At 35.2% G+C, this 22,600-nt stretch overlaps 1 protein-coding gene across 5 annotated transcripts in view; it reads right to left on the reverse strand.

Annotated features, from left to right (window-relative positions):
* The window catches only part of LOC134750021 (homeobox protein cut), a 209,142-nt gene that overhangs the window by 57,640 nt on the left and 128,902 nt on the right, over window positions 1-22,600 (reverse strand). The window lies entirely within an intron of this gene.

The raw sequence follows: 22,600 nt of genomic DNA on the forward strand, positions 1-22,600 counted from the left end.
CGGAGACGGACCTACGGACGGCAAATTTGAATATAAACTTTCACAGACAACCGTATAAGCGTCATTTATTTTGGCCTCCCATAAAATATAATGATTTTTGACGAAGCCCGTATATTAATTTTGCGGTAACGCCTGGGGTGTGCATTAATGTGAATATTTATAGGGATTCATATAGTCATATTTGCGTATTCATGCTTGACAACGCGCGTATTGGGATCCATATCAAAGTGGAGACATCCATTTAGATTTATGAATAAATCGATTCTTCTTACATACATGAGTTATTCCACTATTAACTATTAGAAAAACTACAATTATATATAGTTCAAATTTGATGAAATTTAATATATAAAATTCTAGAACGGGGTCATTTTCATAATAGGTATATGAATTCCAGAATATCTTGCACGAGGAGAGTGAAACATAAAATGTGGTTAAATCGATTAAGAAATATTTATACGAAATTAAAATGACACCATTAAAACACCCATAAAACGGCGTCCCACAAAACTAATTCACAACATATAAACACCGAGACATGATTTCACAACTGCGTGAAACGGAACGTATCTTCATAAAAATTCTCAAACGTCTAAACAACAAATCGGTACGCAAAAGGAAAAGGCAAAATGGCCGCTCGTCTGAATAAGAGATCGAGTATTTACATAAAAAACAGATAGCTAACACTCGGAGACGGGATGCGCGCATAAAATTAAAATCGATGTGAATATTCTACCCTTCGAATTAAATATCATTGCGGCACACACACACAGATCTAGATTACCGTTTAAGGGTCGGCGAACCGATAATTTTTAGGGTTCTCAAACAACAAGAATCCGGAGCCGAATCCGAACGCGCTCCAATTTAAAAAAAGTCCAAACCATAGACATCGAACATGCAACAATGGGGTTGCTTAAAATATCGACTCGTATTTGCATACTAACTAAAATAATTTATTATTTTTTCGAGGGGCGACCGCTGGGGTGCACACAATAGAAATAACTAGGACTTAAGTGTTATTGGCGCGATCGTGTGACGTTTAATCGCAAACCCAACTGAATTTCTCTACGAGATTTACGGCGAACTATTCTAAAACAAATATGAAATTAAACGTACGCGGAAATGCAATATACGTCAAAATGCTGCTTAAAAGTTGGTATCAAAGCGCTTCGGAAATCAGAGTACGGTTGGCAGCGGAGCATCCTTACAATATATGATTGCTGTACAAAGCGGAAGAGACACAACTTTCAGTCGGAAAAAGTTCCACTCTGCGGTATTTCGCGTCGCATTGTTGTACGACGTCTATTGATTTGAATTTCAACAAAACAAAACGTTCCATTAAAAAAAAAATTGCATTTATATAACTAGTACTTTTCAAACGCGTCTCTCAGCCATTCGAAATTTGAAAAACGTCTGTTGACTTTCCAAACACAGACTAAAAACATTTGAACAACGCGTGTTCTTATTTCAAACGAAATTTTAAGCAAATGAGAAAGGAAAGAAGCGGAATGAGAGAAAGAGTTAATCAGATAATTCAGTGCAGATAATTTCCAATGAATTTTCTGTTTGGGATCATCAGCGATCTCATCCAAAGGGAGATCCCTTTAAGGGATATTCTTTATGCCCTAGACGATGTTTATCTCATTAGGGGATACATAATCCCGCTACAAATGTCCCAAAATGCCTAAAAACAAAACGGAAACTATTGCACAAAAGATTGAGTGCAATTTTTAGGTGGCGCCGTTTTTGCTAACGTTGCCTAGTCTGAAATTATCATCGGAATCAAAGGGAATATTTTATATGCAACATATACTATATGAGCCAGACTGCCCGCAAGATTTATTCGTACGATACGGGTAACGGGCACTGAAGCATTATATGTATTTTTTTTCCGTCTGGCCTTTGTTTTGGATCGGTTTGCGGTACGTAAGGTGGCGGTACGTGTGGTAAATTTAATTGGTTTCAAGTGTAACTTGTACTACTCATAAATTTACAGTTTTGAGAATGAAATATTAATAACGACTATGTTGTCAAAAATTAAAGGAAATTTCGAACGCGTGGAAAAGTAAGCTTTAATTAGATTGAGAATAAAACTAATAAAGAAAAGGATTCCTACAGCTATTACCTTAAAAGTGATTTACCTCAATTAGTTATTTACGTAACCCCTTCGCTTAAACTTGGAGGCCTTGGAGCGATCACTTAGTACATAAGAAAAGCATCGATAATTGATGTTATCGATATAGGCACTCCCTACCTGTCATTTAATTTTGCCCCCTAAAATCCGATGTATGTATAGTCAGATATATCCCATCAGATACATCGGAGCTGCCAAAATGCTCAAAAATATCTGAACACGTACTCTAAAGCCTTGACAATAGAGGCGTGTTCAGATATTTGTGAGCACCTCGGCCGCTCCGATATATCTGATGGCGACTGTACATGAGCTATGACATTGGTAGAGTTCTAATAAAAAGTTAACTAAGTAAATGTAACCCTTTAAACACTGTAATTACTGTTTCTTTAGAAGGCGAAGATTATTCATATGCAAATGTTTGCAAAGAACCCGCGTTCGCATCGGCGGATCTTTTCAATATCCGAACCAAATTATACGTTACTCGACTTACTTTATAATCTGCCATAAGATATTTTGTAGTTTTAGAGAAGCTGAAGTAGAATTGTTTGTTAGATTTTCTTGTTGCCAGTTGCACCAGTCTGTCAAGTAGTTCGTTATTTGCTTGTGTTGAAAGTTTGACAGTGCGTCAGTTGACAGTGTGACAGTTTAACATTGATCAGTTCGTGAAATGTGTTTGATTTGATGGAACCCACTTAGAAAGTAGTCTTAAGATGTATAGGTACATATGCTTTTAATTTGAAATTTGTAAACTGAAATAGAATTGTCATACATAGACCTACGAAAGAAAAAGTGACCATGCTTCCATTGCAAAAGGATGGGTTAGCGTCCGAGCGACAGAAATAGCGTCACAGAATAAATAATAGTATTATCATACAGAACGGCCACGCACCGCCCCGCCCCGACTCGAATGACCTCGCCCCGCGACAGCAGATTGACGGCCGTTTGCCGGCCGCTCAGTACTATTTTTAAGCAACTTACTCACACTATGACGCGTGACGCGCGTACAGACGTGCCATTCACACATAGAAATACAAGTGATTTTTGATGTATAGCGTGTCCACCCTGTGCTAGCGTCCTGAGTTTTCGCGGCAGATGTCTCAACCGGATTTGAACTTTGTATATGCAATACTTTTTCTATGTATAGTCTATGTGTAGTTAAACTTTCTTTTACAAAATTACTAACTTTCGCAACATTGTAAGCAAAATGTAACAAAACGTACAAATTTGCAAGCGGATCCACGGAGCAGCGCGTGTATAATAAAACAAAACACAGGGGGAGATGCATCGAGCAAAAGATATCGGACAGGAAAAGGGGTTGATTTTGATTGAATATCTGCTATTAAGACCCTCCCTACGCACACAGACAAACAAATATTAAATAATATACATACTTAGTTTATAAATATGCATGAGATTTGGCTAAATTTTGTGTGCAGACGAACCTTAGGAGCGTTGGTTTGATTCGATAGAGAATGTTTTGGTTGTGTATTGACACGAACGCGACGTTGTTGTGAAAATATGTTTGAAACTTATAGATATATGATCAAGCAAATCTTGTCAGTAGAAATCGGCACGAAATTCAAATTTTCTATGCGACGATATCCCTTCGCGCCTACATTTTTGACATTTTCCGCCTTTTTCTACTGACAAGATTTGCTTGACTATATAAATTATATATTTTTACAATAATTCTCGACGGCGGGACGACTTAGATTCTTCATCAGTAACTGGCCGGAAAAATCACAACAATGGGAGTTGTAGAGATCAAGGGAAGAGTCCTTTGCCGAGCAGTGGGACCAAGGGCCTGACACTCTTTGATAGAGAAAGATAGTCTTATAGCGATTCCTATAAGAGGAAAGAGAAAATAGTGTCATGCTTTGTCCTTATCACCGACCGGGTGGCATCATAGGTAGGAGGCCACGGCGACATACCGAAATTTATAAGTGAAAGAGAAAAAATTATATGCTGCCCAAATTTTATATGAATATTCTTTCTCTTACCCCCGGTCGCTCAGTGGCACGTCTATAACTACTTGTATATACTATGTCTATGAGTGGGACACTATAACGGGCTAAGAAATTTTTTTTTTACAAAAATTACGTGAAACGGAACGATTTGTGCAACACCAATCAACACTTAGTGACACTGGTGACGTCACTGGATTGTCAACAATGACAACTAGTCAACCTAATTGAAGTTATAACGATTTAAATGGATAAAATAAAATGGATATTGTTAATAACTAAAGATATACATATGTACCTTTCTTCCACCACTACTTAATGAGATTTCGAAACTAATATTAGCCGGTCAAACAACTTTGTCAATGGAAAAAGGCGCGAAATTCAAATTTTCCATGGGACGATAACCCTTAGCGCCTACATTTTTTAAATTTGCCGCTTTTTCCTACTGACGGAAATCGTTTGACAAACTTTATTTCAGTTGCTATTATTGTTTGCGTAACCAGTAATAAAAAACCAAGTGTTTCCTCAGTTTCAATGACTTCAACTTTCTTATAAAAACGTAATTTGTTTACACAAACATAATTACGTTGGCGTATAATTAATGGTATTCAATGTATGGGTTCCTTTCATGAAATTCAGCTTATTGTTCGTCGGGGAATTTTTTGTGGAGCAAATGAATTAATTTGTACAGTTCGTAAGCAGATATTCTATGTTCGGGACGGGTGGAAATTGGAGATTTTATTTGGTTATTTTGATTATTAGAACCTTTATTAGTGGTTTAATTAATTTTAGGGATATGGACTTGGGCCCGTGTCTGTTGAATTTCAATTATTTGAATAAAGAACCCGAATCGTTTACCAGTGTATTGAATTATTTTGACGGTATTTATATAATTCTTGATATTAATTTTTTTTATGAAGATATTCGGTAGCATTTTTAGGGTTCTCTCTTACTCCGTTGTCCGTCTGTCCGTCTGTCTGTCTGTCACCAGGCTATATCTCATGAACCGTGATAGACAGTTGAAATTTTCACAGATGATGTATGTCTGTTGCAGCTATAACAACAAATACTAAAAAGTACGGAACCCTAGGTGCGCGAGTCCGACTCGCACTTGGCCGGTTTTTTTCTTGTAACTAACGTTAGGCCTTGATTTTCGCTGCGTAGTGCTTACTTTGTATCTATAGATTACAACTGTGGTAATAGTAGTAGTTATTGTTATTACTTTATTGTACAAAGCAGAAAGACAAAACAGGAAAAAACATACACCATATATCGATTTTAGTTGTATTCAACGATAAGAATCTCAAAACAGTTTGTTACAAAATCTTTGTATCCACGCCTTTGAAATATTAAAAAAAACAGCCAGCGATAACGATCTTGTCTATGACTCGGTGATTCATTAAGAAGTCCTTCGACTAAATATAGCGTGATTGGCACGCCGTAATCAAATTGGCGCGCGCATAGATGGCGCTGATCATTAGTAGCTGTCAATGTCAGCTGTCAACTGAGACAGGCATCTTATGAGCAAGTACATTTGGATTTAGTTTGGAATTATTATTTAGTAATTTTTCGGGTATTTACAGTTGAGTAAAAGCTTTAGTGAATTATTTTAGTAGTTATTAGTAGTAAACTCTTTATTGTACAAAAATAACATGTACAAAGGCGAACTTATCGCTTTGAGGGATCTCTTCCAGTTAACCTTTGATTATTTTTAAGTGATCAAATAGTTTGATTGGGTTATTATAGGATCAAGGATATTTTGTTCGACATGATTTGATGCGACTTGTATCTTGTTGTGTTTTGTAACAAAAAGCTAAAAATTCGTATGCCATCGTTGAATTATTATTATTAAGTATAGAACCGACACAGAAAACCAGTATGAGTTGATGTTGTTTTGACAACCAATATGCAACAAACCATAGAAGCGGAGCGTGAATCCCGCGTGAAACGCGTAAGCGCCATGAAATTGACGGTGCTTACGACGTGTTGGTCGCGTGGTACAGGTTTGCGATTGCGACAATTTCATTGTTTGGTATGGCTACTCTATAGTAATAACTCAATGTATGACATTATGAAACTCGTGTGAGAAACACATTTTAGCTAAAATCGTACGTGTTTCAATACCCAAGGGTACCGTGCCTCACTTTTATTATTAGGCAAAGGCCTCCCCCCTGTTTTTCCATTCGTCTCTGTTAAGTGCTGTACCTGGCCAGCCTCTCAAAAAGGAGTCCAAGTTATCCCGCCATCGCCGACGAGGTCTGCCGGATCCCCGTGCCTTACTACCATATTAAATTAGCCACTGCTTAAATCATATATTTTAATGAATTCCAGCTAATTTCATTTATTCATTTTTTAAAGAAACGCGTGCTATTGATAAATTACAATTTTAATTAAAGGAAAACGACGCGCGACGTCGAAACGAATAAAACTGGTAGTGACGTGAATTTGGAGAGGTTCCAGGTTTCTCTAAAGCCCCCTCCACACTTCTGCGCGAATCGCGACGCGAAGCTGCGAACGCGAGTGTGTAGTCGATTTCGCAGATCTGCGACTTCCGCTCCACACTCGCGTTCGGGGCTTAAGTTAAGGGGAGTGTGAGGCGGACTTAATGAATACTTTTAGTTAATGTTTTCGAACGTGTCACCCTTGTTAGGTACAGTCAGCAACAGAAGTTGCTAAGCGGGCGAGGTGTTCAAAATTACCTTGACACGCTCTTATTCTCTTAACAATAAAGTCGCGTCAAGATCATTTTGAACACCTCGCCCGCTTAGCAACTTCTGCTGCTGACGGTACAACGACGGTGTAAAAATATAGATATAACCTAGTTGGGTTAGGTTACCTATATTTAATAGTACAAATCACATATTATTATATCAGATGCCGAGGTTTTCCCGCGGGACTCCAATATGAGGTTTTACAAAAAAAAAGTGAAGTTTTCAAAGGGTCTGCAACGAGCTTACAACGATCGCTTACCATCAAGCGGACTGTATGCTTGTTTGCCACCAATGTGGTATAAAAAAAAATTAGGACAGAACGTTAATACAGTTTTAGAGATAGAATTAAAAAATCCGTAACATCGTTGAATCGAACCAAGTTGAATGAACTTATATCAAGTTTAGGCATTCAAGGGTACTCTCCAAAACGAGTGACGCAACATGAAACCATAAACAACTGATCGGAAGTTTGATCTATAATCTCATTTAACTGTCATTTGACTGTCAAACGTCACTGTTCGGGCATTGTAATCTTTTAATATGAGGGTATGCCCTTTCGGAGCAAATTCGGAGGTAGATTCAACACCTCGGACTGTCAATCACTTCGGCTCGGGCGCGGCCTGCAACGCATGTTCCTCTGTGTTAATATTTCCAAAATTCGGTATTTCGGTGGTGTTTGCGAACAATCAGTTTACAAGGCGTGTGTGACGACCTCTCAAGGCCCTGGAAGTGCTAGTTGAAGAAGGACCAGGATCCGGCTATCCCATATTGGTTGATTTTAATACGACCAAAGTTTTTAATACGCTAGGGAACCTAGGACCAGCTGAGTTATCGAAGGGTTCATAAATACGTGAACAGTCACCATGCATTAGTCGCTGTCAGTCCCTACTTGCATATTAAGAAACGGGGGTTGTTCACCTTGTTAGGTTAGGGTTAATCTGGGGTGGACGGATTGCCGCCATTTTTGTTTTTGATCATGTTTTGTTTTAGGTTATGAATCGGTGAAAGGTTTTAAGAATTGGTTATTTGTTATTATATGTGTTTTAAGGTATTTTTACAGTAGAAGAGTGTTATTTAATAAACAATATAGTATTTAGGAAAGATTATTTATTACTTTAGTAATATTTGTACTTAATACTTCTATGTATATCTAAATGTAAAGTTCCGCCTCTTTATCTTAAGCGCTTTCTTCCAGGTTGCATTCTAAAGGAACCTGGGATCCTACTCGCCCCAAAATTTTGGTGTTTTCATGAAAGCGACTGCCATTTTCAACTTTCCTTGTTACATTTAAATTTATTTCTTTATCACTAACTTAATTATAAATAACAAATGTGCCCCATTGTAAAGTCCCATATGAACTTCAAAATTTCACCAGGGTACCATTCTGGCGTTATATATTATTCAGCTAATGTATATTTAGTACATATAGATAATTACTATAAGGGTGTGGGCTCAAGGGACCAAATTTGAGAGGGCAAAAATCAAATTCGATCGGGGTATAGATTCCTTGTGAAGGGTTGGGTAGGGTGTTGTGGGGGGTCAATTTTTAGATAAGTACATGCCTATTGATTTGGTTGTGATTGGATTTTGTCGATTGCAACTATTGACACATATGTATGTATAGTGTATGGCTGGGTTAGGTAACTTTTACGTGTTTGGAAGGTGGATTTCTACGAGTTTATATACTATGCACTGTTGTTTTGATAATAGTTTAAGACGCAAAAATGTTTAGTTTTGTCAGCATTTCGTGTTCTTTTCGAGGGTTATTATTTCATATTTCATTTATTGCATAGTCATGATACATAATAAGATATCACAAATAAGTTAGTCAATTCATTACACCCTGTTACAATAATTTTGTAACTTTATTGGAAAATATTAACCCTACCCCCATTTTTGACATTTCTTTATTCTTTTCTTTGGACTGGGGACCAAATAGTCTAACCATTTAATAAAAAAAAAGTTTCCTCAAAATATATTTTTTTCTATGTTGTCTTCTGCAAAAAAAAACTAAACACGTAAACAGCTAGAGTTAGACCAAGATAAGTCTGCAACGATTTTGATAGCACTTACAGTGCAAGTGTTGTTTAAAGTGTCTAACTTCTATGAAATTATGACGTATAAATAACACTTTCACTGCGTATACCATCAAACTTTTCTTGGTCTGACTCTACACACTTCACCAATTACTTTAACGGTGAACGAACTTTTTAAACATCTTATACAAGTTTTTGAGGGTTCCGTACCCAAAGGGTAAAAACGGGACCCTATTACTAAGACTCCGCTGTCCGTCTGTCCGTCCGTCTGTCCGGTCTGTCTGTCACTAGGCTGTATCTCATGAACCGTGATAGCTAGACAGTTGAAATCTTCACAGATGATGTATTTCTGTTGCCGCTATAACAACAAATACTAAAGACAGAATAATATAAATATTTAAATGGGGCTCCTATACAACGTGATTTTTTTGCTGTTTTTTCCGTAATGGTACGGAACCCTTCGTGCGCGAGTCCGACTCGCACTTGGCCGATTTTTAGATATCAAATCATTTCAATATAAAGTAGCTTACATCCAAACCCTCATCAGTGACAAGTAAATCTTTACATGCTCGCAACAGTACATGATAGGGTGGACATTGATTGCCAAGGACAGGGGAGGGTAGTTTAAAATATTGCAAGGGGTAAGCGACGTTCAGTCTATATAAGAGCTTTTGTCTGTGGCGATGTCGCAAAAATGGTGTACATTTTTGGGAGCGGGATATTTTGTTTAGTCATTTATTGACGGTTAATCTTATACTTAAGAGTCATAAGCTTACATTAAAGGGGCCCACGATATCGGCCTGTCAAGAACAAAAATTTGACAGTTCCGAACAACTGACAGGCCGACATCGTCCGGCGGACTGATAATCAGTGGGCCCCTTTAGTAACAAAAACCTTGTCAAATTTATATATTTCAATAAAATACAATTTATTTTGTTTCTATTTTTATTTATAAGACTTCAATAAATGTGACGTTTTCAACCAAAAGGTACCACATTGTCGCTTGTCGATAAGGTTGATTTCTAATTGAAGCTTTATGGAAATAGCGCCTTACTGACAAGCGACAATAAGTACCCTTTTGATTGAAAATGGCACAAATTTTAGGCATGGTCTAAAGTTTAGAAGAAGAGAAAAAAAGCCTATTAGACTATGATCGTAAAAAAAGCGTTAACAGCAGTTTAGCTATCGTTATCTTTATTTTTCACATGTTATTTAATTTTTGTAGGTAATAATTAATTTAATTAATTAATTATTAATTATTTTAATTTATTTTTAGTTTTAGTTTTTGAAGTTTTATAAGTTAGTTGTTAATTTTTGTAGGTACCCCCCAAATGTTTAATGTCTTCAATGTCCTAGATCGGTCAAAGAAATCTAGAATTTCACATACATTATTATTCTATACCTAATTCATACGCCGTGTTCCTTACACGCCGGGCAAACCCCTTCTTTAGTAAACATAATGAATATTGATTCTGCGTTACATATTTAATTAATCATGCGTATTGTGTGCTTAAGATGATAAATGTGCCCGGAGACGTGAATGGTTCATTGATTTTTGATGACTATGGATATTTGCACGCTAAATACATGTACGTACATCACATATATACGAGATAAACAAGTTAATTACTACATAACAGCATGCATAAACTTAAGCTTAGTACTATAAAAACAGCAATATAAATCTGTGTTTGTGAAGCATTCCATGGGCTGTCCCGTGCACAATTGATTTCGTGTATGAGAATTTATTTATCAGTGTTTTAAGACTGATTATTTTTCTAAGCAATTTTTTGATCCTTTTGTTACATAAAAAAGAATTTCTATACCTGCAAATAACAAGGACAAAGGACAAGGGTAAACAAATTCGTGAAATGCTACTTGTACAGATATTTCAAATCATTTTGACTTTCTCTCACTGTCCTTGTATTGTAATCATATTTTTTTCATATCTCACCAGAAATTAACAGAAATAAATTATACAAGGTGTAACGAAAAGAGCGGGGATTCGATTAAGCATGTTGGGTAACATGTTCTGATTAGGAAAAGTGAGACATTTTTTTGACGCGAAATTTTTTTGGCCTCTGTATGAAGGGTTAGGGTTTGCCGACTTGTGCGAGCGGCCCATAAAATAAAAAATTCGCGTCACGATCCTTTTGTATATCCTTTTTACGATTACTTAGAAAATGTTAAGCTATCGGTATTAATTTGGACATTCAAGATTAATTCTCCCAATTTCGTCAACCACACGTAACCTCCGTTTTTACCGACACCGACTACCCACATTGTATGATTAATTACACTCATTTATTAGTAAAATTTCTCCTCCCGATATGTTTGATGGGGGCGCAAGAAAAGGGTTAGTTCGTGTGTGTGTGTGTGTCATTAATATTTATTTTTTAGTCGACGCGTTTTAGGGTTAATGCTTGTTGCGAATTATCGGGAGGATTAAAAAAATGTGCTTTTGTTTTTTTTTGTAACATTTTTGTCGCTGTAGCTTACAATTGCAAAAAAATACAATCGCAGAATAATTTTTATTAGATGACATTATTATAATTGCCAACGTTTTTTTTGTGCCAGTTTTTTTTTACGAGATATTTTATATAATCAATTTATTCTTTATTTTTGTTAATAGGTACATTTTATCCTTCTCTCAATATATTCATAATATTGTATTCTTATAGTGAAACTAAGTATAAGTACAAAAAATGAAACTATTTTATCGGGCTAACTTAAATTAATTTAAATTACATCCCGACATCTCGAACCCTTAACAACGTTCGTGGTCAACGAGGGACTGAAAAAAACATACAAAAATAATAGACAAAAATTATAAATGTAAAGCATAATACGTATGTATTATTCTCATAAAGCTGGTTCATGTTTACAATTAAAAATTCAAAGAATGAAAAATTAAAGAAAAGAAATAATGAAGAAATAATATAGAAGAAGAAATTAATGAATTTTAAAGATTGTTAGGGATGAATGTATGGACGGAGAGCGTATGGTAGACCCAAAAAGCGATGGATGGATTGTGTGAAAGAGGATATGAGAAAGAAAGGAGTGAATGCTGAGGTGACGAAAGATAGAGGAGAATGGAAGAGAAAAACATGTTGTGCCGACCCCACATAACGTGGGATAAGGGCAGGAAGAAGAAGAAGAAAGCTGGTTCATGCTTACAATTAAAAATTCTGATTAGTCAGCATTGTTATCATTGCAACAAATGCATTTCGTACGTACCAAAATTGCATCACTTACTTCTAGTTAGACCACAATCAAACACTCACGCAGACACCAAATGCTTAACACATAAAAAGCCGACGAGCGAAGCGAGGAGATAGCGATCAAATCGCAACTAAAACACGCTAACTCCAACCTAAAGTCCTAAAACATACGTCCTAAAATTTTCACGGTAAAGCTAACCGTCAAAAAGTCGTATCTTAGTAAGAATTTAGTACACACATACGACGTTTTGTCGAGTATGTTTTTGGGGAAATTTTGGAGTGCGAACCGGCCGTGTGACACGCGATCGTATTAAAGGTAGTTAGACTAAATGAAGCCTACATTGCTTCTGCTTTATCAAAGTGAAGTTTGCCGTTTACGATAATTTTGGCGAAATTAATGGCGTGATTACTTTGATCCGGTTTGAAACATGACTTTAATGTCATATTTTACAGATGTCTATATCAACTGACATAGCGTCTACCCAGATGAATTTATCCATTGGGTAGAAAGAAATGGATTCACACTCGATTCAAAATATTTTTAGGATTTTAATTAGCGAAAAACCTATATCAGTTTGAAATTGGTTTAGGATTTCCTAGAATTCGAATAATTATAGGTATGGGTAGGTCCTTATCAAAATGAATGAGTCGGATAAACATATAAACAATGTGATCATTTTAAATACGTGTTTCTTTTTACCAAACGTCAATTTAAATACCTCAATAGGAGAATAACTATAAACAAAACATATTTTTAAATTTAAAAAAAAACAGAAAAATTCTCCGCTGTAGGCAAGATTAGAATTTGCGACATTTCAAATTCAGAACACCGCTTCGGGTTAACAAAACATAATACTTGAATAAAAACTTGTGTATGTATTATGCGTCAGCTATCACCAAACCGCAATGGAAACAAAACTTATACCCTAAATTAATCGGCGAAACGTTATCTTGCGCCAGTCGCGTGAGCCGCGATAATAAAACTGCATTATCAGCAACTCTTGTGTTTTTTGCCGACTGTTCGACCTCCAGTTCTGATTTAAACTGCATATTTTGGCTTTGTCGCTATTGTGCAACTAGGAGTCGTTAATTTTGTGCCTTGTTAAGGCTTTTCGCTGTTTAAAATAGTTCAATATGTCCAATTTGACGTTTGAGGGCACGTTCCAAAACGACTGACGCGCAAAAACAATTGTTAACTATCGTTTGGCATATCAGTGGGGTATATCAGACAGTATGGTACTGTCTTTTTTTTCTTATGTTAGTACTTAGTACTACATATAACCCGAAACAGGATAAAGTATAGTTTTTTTATTCTATTGTTACTGACAAAATTAGTTTGCCAGACTATACCTATAAATTCATATTTATAGTTCATACTTAAAACGAAAACAATCAATTTCTTAATACTAAAAGTCAATTAATTTTAAACTATTAATCTGAATGCCTCTTATTTTAATGGCCGTTATCTAAAACGTCAAACGTCAAATCGCGCTAACGGCGGCCATTTTTAAAACTTATCGGTGGTACCATAGACAATATTGGAGTAATCCTTTACAGATGTCAAACTTGTTGATTTACTAATGTGCATTTTAAATGTCGGTCTAATGAAATGGATGAGATAGGGAATTGACAGTTGCGACAGAGCTTTACATATTGATGTAAAGGACATAGCCCGGCATTTATAAAAGTCATGTCAACCGATTAAACATAAGAGAATTTGTGTACTATCATGTACGTCTTGCTCATTTGGAGATTTGCTATGTTACGTGTCCACTGGCTATTGTAACCACTTACTAATAGGCGAGCTATATGCTTGTTTCCATTATCAACAGCGAAAGAAATAATTTAAAAATTGTTGGTAACTCATAATTGGTTAAGTAATCAATGACAGAAAATATAGTCAAATAATTGAGAACATAATTACTGAAACACAGAACGAAGTTTTATATTTATGCAACAAACGCAGGTATGATTTTGACGCGAATCAAAGAGAGGCGTTATCTTTTACAGCCCTGGCAACTATTTCAGTCCGTAGAAAAATGGTCAAATTAAAACATAAACGTTAAAGCTACTTTTTGCTTATTTCGACAGCGGAAATTATGATCGTCGTAAGGGACATTTTGTCGTAAGTACACGAAACATACCATTGAAATAAGTATTAAAATTGTTGCCTTTGTTAGAGATAGTAAATGGGGCATTTTATATGAAAAGGGACCTTATTGTCGATGGCGCTTACGCCGCACGGCATTACATTTATATCGGAGCATCGTTTATAATAGCGTAAGCGCCATCGACAAAAAGGTCCCTTTTTATAGAAAATACCACAAATGTTTGACCAGACCGTAGTTTATGATAACTGTCAGTATTTTTCCAAAGACACCCCATTACCCGATATTGAATCGCCCCCAGTTTCAGCCCCATAAAGTGCCAATAAAAGAACAGAACAGCCCCATCTGCATATTTATGTCGTTAAAAAGGAAAATAATTAATATTTAGCGATCGAAATTAATAACCCGTTGGTTGTTACTGTTTCTTTCGTGTTGCCAATGTTTTGCCTTTGTTCTTTGAAGAGTTTGAAGTGTCTTTTTTATGGTGAAAAGAGGCAAATCTTAAGACTTTAAGCAATCAAACTAGAATCTTGGAGCAAATTTAAAAAGCGATGAAGAAGGATTAAATTTTTTCAGGTTGTATTTTTCCTCCCTAAATATGTTCTCACTGCTGAGATGAAAAGTCTTGTGTACTACACGAGACCAAAGTTATTTACATCTCGTGTGCTTTTGAGTCCCTTGCTACGCTCAAGATTCTGAATTAGATTCACGAGCGAGCGAGATTTAAATTAGCGTAGCGAGTCCTTCATCACTTTTTTAATTTGGCCCCAAGATTCTAGTTTTGATTTGCCTCATTTCACCATAAAAAAGACACTTCAAAGAACAAATCGCTCAATTTAATCGCTCAGTAAGTTTTCATAATTATTCTCACTATCTTTTTTCTTTTATCAATTATTTGAGGCATTTTCTATGAAAGGGGACCTTATTGTTGATGGCGCTTACGCCGCACAGCGTCGCGCGGCATTGTATTTTTTATCGGAGCATCGTTTATAATGGCGTAAGCGCCATCGACAATAAGGTCCCTTTTTATAGAAAATACCACATTTTAGCTTTATTCATGATTATTCCGTGCTAATTTCGGTGGCCCCAAGTAAAAGAGCCGTATATCGTATCTGCCAAATAGCTACTTCTTAGAAGCTGTTGCCAATAAAGTTAAGTAAAAAAAATATCGCAATATTATATAGGATTTGTAGGTATAGAAACGCAATATTAAAGTATGTACGTATCTACTTAAGGGGATCCCATGCCCCAATGACCTTCGATTGGAATCCCTTAGTTTTCTAATGTTTTTTGTAGCTTATCATATTAACAGCAACGGATTTTAGCAATATAGTATCCCATATTTACTTCAAAGTTCATTGTATTCGAAATATTTGGCATCAAAGTTGAACAATTTTAGGCCAAAAAACTGGTTTTCTGGCCATAACTTTTGTGTTAATTAGTTTAAAATTAAAACCTTACAAATTTTTAGAGACGTTTAAGACGAACCCAAATATGTAGATTTTGTATAAGTAAGATCTTTTACACCAATCAAGATACGAAAAAAGTGTTTTTTTAGACAATGTTTAAAACAATCATAAATAAATTAGTAAAGTATTCATTTTTTTCACAATCCGGTAGACAAAAATGGAGATAAAAGATTGAAGAACCGATAGCCGCTTGTGTTATAATTCTATATGTAGTGCAAAAGTAGGAGATACGATTCAAAACTTGTCAAAAATCGATGAAAACCTCAGGTAGCCCCTTAAGTGATTTAACTACTTATGGCACAAATGGAACTGGTGCGAGTCACCGATGGAGCACCCGAGCAGACCGTACACCACACGGTATTTGATTGTCCTCTAACCAGATACCATGGGCAGGTGGAGGATTTCACCACCTTAACCAAGGAAGCGGTACAATATCTACAAACTGTAAATCTCTGAAGTAGAGTAACACAAAAAGCCATACGAAAAAATTAACTACATTAGACAACAAACTTTTTTAATTACATCTCTAAAACAGTCTTACCTTATCGCAAGCTTTTACTTGAAACAATAGTCGATTGACAAATGTCCCATTAACAACTAATCAAACGGAGGTTACGTTTATCGGTCGGTTTATGTCAACCGACACTTAACAAAGTGACTAGTGATTGTGGTTAAAAAAAAATCATTATACATTATACATAACTACAACAATTTCAATCCAAAATGAACCTAACTTCGTTGCAATAAGGCTTATGTGAGGTCAGTTAAATGTCGACGATGGTACTTAGCTGTCGAATTGTCGATGTCGGTGTGATATTGTTGACTTACCTGTGAAGAAAAAATGTGAATTAGATATTATATACTAAAATAATAACACTAAGTTTAAATTAAATATCGTACAAAAGTGTAGCATAAAAGAACACGTGATTATAATATTCCAATGCAAAAACTGCGGTGTAAGTGAAATTTTATAGGCAGGTCTGTCATTTACCATTTGTACTTTTAGACTAAATATGAAAATATGAAAAAAAATATATGAAAAATATATTTATTTTGCACACAAAAATGGGAATTTGCAGATTTAGTATACATGAGGTCCAGGTTGCGCGCATACAGCGGTACATTTAAAACAGTATGAACAGGGGTCCCCAAACTAGGCATAGCCTGTATCTTGGGCGACCAGTTAGTGAATTAAAAACTAGATTGAAAAAAAAAAAAGAAAGTATGTCTAAAGATGAAGATAGGTGCTAGTGCTAATAACCTTAGCTACTAGGGATTTACGTTGGTCAGTCTGTCAGTCAAGTCTCTTACGGCTAAGTGTCTATACCTATAGGTTAAATGTCTAATTATGTAACATAGAGTACCACTACATATGGACAGAAATTGAGGCTTATGGCCGCGATATTTAAAGCATTATACAATTATACAATTTAGAGCATTATACAAGTTTAAATGTCGTAAGGGACATTATTTTCTTGAAGAAATTCCCGATATTCCATAAAATAATCCAGAATTATTCTTTAAGATCGTAAGTGGCATAGATTGTGTATGAAAATGATGACGTTTTTAGTAAACAGATTTATGTGAGGGGATGCCAACCGGCTGGAACGATTTGTGGTATTTTCTATAAAAAGGGACCTTATTGTCGATGGCGCTTACGCCATTATAAACGATGCTCCGATATAAATACAATGCCGCGCGACGCTGTGCGGCGTTAGCGCCATCGACAATAAGGTCCCTTTTCATAGAAAACACCACAAATGATCGATTCTAACCGTAGACACAATTTTTCGTATAAGTAAATCGCAGCAGGATGTTTTAACGGCGATTAAAATGTATCGGTCTGATTTTATAGGGTTCCGTAGAACCTAATTCACAAGAAAGTTCCACAAAAGAACTTAAGAAGTAAAACATTTATTAAGTGCGCGAATTAAAATAACAATAACAAATAAGATGTTTAAAAATATATACCTGTAAAACTAATTTAAGTAGATTTTACAGAATATCGTATATTTTTCAAATAGGGCACTTTTGGGACTTGATATAAGTCTTTCGGACAGTAAATTTTGAAGTGTAGTTAGTATCTAAAGTGATTTAGGTATGTATTAATTTTCATTACCTATCTTAATTTTATCCAGTCTATGAACATTATAGCTTTGTCAAGATATTCGAATGCTATGAGCATCTCTTAAGTAATACAAGTAACACTAATTTGAACGTTAAAAATTGAATTCAAATTTGGAACGCGACGGTTCCAATTGGCGTTGTTCAATTTAATTGTAACCAATTAGACAGGGTTGTCTCGTCAGGGCTGGTACAAAAGATGTGTCGTGTTCGATTGTCGGGGTGTGTCGGGGTGTCTTAAGGGGGAGAAGAAATGGTTCATGAAAAACGTTTGAATTAAGAAAACTTTATACCTTAATGTATATATTGCATATACATACAGTGAAATGATTTAATCTATCATATATCATATAAAATCATGTTTCATTCTTAATCTTTTAACGGTCGACATTGAAAAAATAAACGATACAAGCCTCACCGCTTCCTAAAGTCCTAAAAATTCTGCATAAGAAAAAAATACAAAAGGATTTTATTTATTTATTATTTATGTTGTTATAGGATGGTCATTTTTGCCACATGAAATCTAAATGTGCCCTTTTAAGGGGTTAATTTGTCCAATAATAGGCACTTACAACCATTTACACAAAATCAAATCGTAAAACAAAATACATACGCGATCTCTTCCAGACACATTCCTCAAGTACTGATTGGCACAAATACAGAATCCCAATCCTTCTTAAGCTTGTCGGGAGAAGGGGGAACTAATTGTATTATTGTAGGGGAAGAATTATCAATTAGAAGAAATGGCGCTGTCACTTACATGTTTTTGTTTATATGTGCAGCATGTTTATTATAATAAGTAGTATGGTGCTTAGACTTTTTTCAAACATTTCAAATGTTTTTTTTTTAATTTTACAGTATTTAAGAGATACTTTGTTGTAAAAAAGCATAGAAAAGTAAGAACATAAGAACGGAATTAAAGAAATAAGTAAATTAATATTTTGCCAAACATTTAAAATAAGTAATAATTTTTAAACAGAATACAGATGCGTATGCAAATTGGATTGACAAACGAAAAAAAAACCAATTTCAATAATTATAGTTTATGACCGAAATTATTACCTATATGTAAATGTTAGGGTTCTAAAGACGTCTAGACATTATTATATACATTAAAATATTCAGCTAAATATCTTAAAAAGTCTTGGCTGCGAACGCATATTAAACGCAACAAAAGGAAATATTGTTTCACTCGTAAATCAGAGGGGAGAACGGGGAGGTTCGATTTTCCGCAACATTCGTCTCTACGAGTCCCCGCTCCACTTTAATTGTGGATCGGCTTGCGGAGTGAATTTTAAGTTGTTTTGTTTCTATTTAATCGAATGATGTATCTACTATGTTTGATCTGAATGGGTTTTCATTTGTAAAACACTTAAGAGTAGCTTTTGGTATATGTCAAAACCATGTGGCTCATGACCATACAGATATGTAGATGCGACTTGTAGATACGACAATTTAAACCCCTCTGGTGTTGCGGGTGTCCATGGCTTACGGTAATTGCTTACCATAGGGCGATTCGTCTTCTCGTTTGCCTCACATATCATACAAAAACATACATACAAATTGGCGTATCTACAAGATTTGAGTTTTTACGTAAGAACCATCAATTAATGTTTTATCATAATGTTAGTTTAATATGTGTTAGAAGACATCATAGAAAATTATGCAAATAATTGAATTCAGTACAAAAAAACCCAATATTTGATCCAATATTAACAACAGAAAAACTAAAGAACGGCCAACATTTGACCAAAGGACAAATTTGTCCCCAATAATTAAGGACACCGTTTGATAACTTCGATTATTTATTTAAGAATTTTCCCACCTGAATCCTGCCAGTATCAAAAAGTCGTAACTCGCCTTTAACTTTATAAATTGTTTAAACGTTTTTGTTTCTTATTACAATGAAATAAGGTACACAATGCTTGAAGTATTGGAAGTTACTTAAATGGCCTTTACGACATTTTTGCTTAAAATGTTCAGTTGGAAAATCCGACAAAAAACAAGTGAAGAATCAATTCGCGCTTAAATGCAATTGAAACGGAACCTTATTGAGGATTATTTAAGGTTGTTTTTTTATGTTTGATGGAACAAAAGGGTGTGATGGTTTTCTTTGGAAGTATTTCGCTTAAGTAGCTTAATTTGTACTTTAAATATTGGTTGGACATCGGTAATTGGAGGGTTCGAATCCCGTTTAAGTTAACAAAGTGGATGTAAACTTTAACATTTATTTATATTTCATAGCTTGGTATAAACTCATTCATACGTTGTTGTTGTTATATATAATTGACCGAGCGTTAGCGAAGGTCTCCGTCTCCGTTTAGCTTGGGCAACAATATCTCGTGATGTGAGCATGTTCGATGATAAATATATTTTTTTCGTTCGATGATAAAAGTATTTGACTTTAGATTTTATTCAAAATGGCGGAGCCATACATTTATTCAGTTTTAAGTGTAGAGCTATTAGTTTATAATATTTAATAAATTGGGAAATAATGTTTTTTTTTTATTATTTGTGACATGCTTTTAATACATCACATTGTTTTGTCACATTGGTTTTTAATACAGCATATAAATGACACTTACAACATTTGTAACGAAAAATAAAGTAAAAAAATGTCACGCATCATAAAACGACAAAATCGCACAATTTTCCATCGGATCATAGAAATCGGCGAATTATGCGAGAAAATTACTTCCCGCGGAATCGAACCTATTGTCCCCGCTGCTCAACCGTGCTCTATAAATGGGGGTCTGTTTCTTTTGTGTGAGGGTTCCATAAAATAAAGCTTAACAATCATATAGAAATGTTTTGTGCGCATGTCTATGCTAATCTACAATTACGGTATTTCCAAAAAAATATATATCTAAAACATTTAAGTATATACATACTTTATCCGATAACATATTAAACAAGGCACCTAATACTGTCTTATTGTCTTGTAAGACATTCGTCAATAAGCATTATCCAATCGCGACAAACTAATTTGATTGTAAACCCATACGCAACAAAGTCCATATCCCAATAAGCATTAAACATCGTGTAATTCGTCAAACTCAAAGCGATCCATCGCCTGAAACTACCTGAGTTTTAAAATGTCGTAAGTGCCAATAGGTAGCATAAAACATACGACCTTTTAGGAATTATCAAGACATAGAAAGCGTCATAAATCGTAGCATTAATTTAACGACACCGCATTAGATCTCACTATCCTGAGGGAACTATCTCGATAGATTGGTTCCTAAGACTCATCCGTAATGAAACAACGCTACAAACTAAAATAAACCTTAACACTACTAAACAAAGTTTAGTTTTGAAGCGCCAGCGAAATCAAACGTATTCCGTTTTTGAAAAATTCGCAACAAGTGAAAGTGAACCTAAACAATAACGTAGTACAGTTTCAATTTATATTTGAATGTAACTGTTGTGTTCTCGTAATTCCGTTTTCGAATCTCAAGGACAGTATTGCCGTTCAATTGAATGCCGATCTTATCGATTGGCAATTAAGGTTGAATATTGAATGTGTTGGAGCATTAGGCGAATATTGTTTAATGCGTCGAAACGGACGGTGAATCTAAATGTATTGTTCAGTATTGTTGTCTTATCGAAGCAGTTGTATTAATTGGTTTATTTTAATGATCGTTTGCTTCGCTTCGTTTTCTTATGCAATGTAGAGGTAGCATTAGATGAATGAACATTTCCTATTCATTCATACGTAAACAAAATGAGTAATTGTCGTAGTAGTTAGTTACTAATGATAGTAATGATAATGACACGAACCAATTTTGCATTTTTTTCTTAAAAATACATATACTTAATAAGACAACGTTGACGATATACTTATTGCAGTTCCAAAAATAGACTTACCTACTCTAATTATCATGAAACACAATCATTTACATTTCATTTCACTCAAAAAATTTCGTTATCCGCAACCCAACTTTCAAAAATCGAATGAAGTTTGAAAGTTTTTGAGTTAATTTTAAATGTGTCATTTAGTTTACGATACTTTAGTAAAACAAACACCTTTCAAACAAATAGGTACAGTCGCCATCAGATATATCGGAGCGGCCGAGGCTCTCACAAATGTGTGCCTCTATTGTCAAAGCGATAGAGTGCGTGTTCAGATATTTTTGAGCACCTCGGCCGCTCCGATATATCTGATGGCGACTGTACCTACTCTATTAACACAATAACGAACTTCTTGTCGCAATCACTGCGGACGTACGCTATCCGCCGACTCCCGCGCAGATATGCCCAAAAATGGCAATAGGAACTGGCTTATCGCTTATTATAAAATTATAATTAGTAAGTGTATCGATTCATTGTCAAAACAGTGTGGTGTTCCCAAAGTTTTATATAATTTTAATCACAATTCATTAGAGTTTTGAATGATTCACGGTTAGTTTCACTAGACTTATATTGACCGGGATATAGACCGTGATTACCTTTTGTACAAATAATACAAAAGGCAATCACGGTCTATATCCCGGTCAATATAAGTCACAAATCACAATACATTAGTTTCAGAGGGCCAGCTGTGAACATCGAAATTTCGTTATCTGTTTCTACTTATATCTAAGTCTCTAAAATTAATTTTTTTTTGTAAAGTCTGGGAAAAATAAGCAGGATGTCCTGGGTTTGAGTCCTGGTATCATTTATTTGGCTGTTTATCACAAATAAGATAAGATAAGATAAGATAAGATAATAATTTATTTCATTTCAATCTTAGTTGGTAAATACATAGTGGTCGAGTCCTCCTATTAGGTATGAAGTACCTGTATCAGGAGACCTCGCTCTTCCAGAATTACTTTTTTTTTTAAATCTATACTA

Source organism: Cydia strobilella, chromosome 19, assembly GCF_947568885.1.
Source record: "Cydia strobilella chromosome 19, ilCydStro3.1, whole genome shotgun sequence".
Taxonomy (NCBI): domain Eukaryota; kingdom Metazoa; phylum Arthropoda; class Insecta; order Lepidoptera; family Tortricidae; genus Cydia; species Cydia strobilella.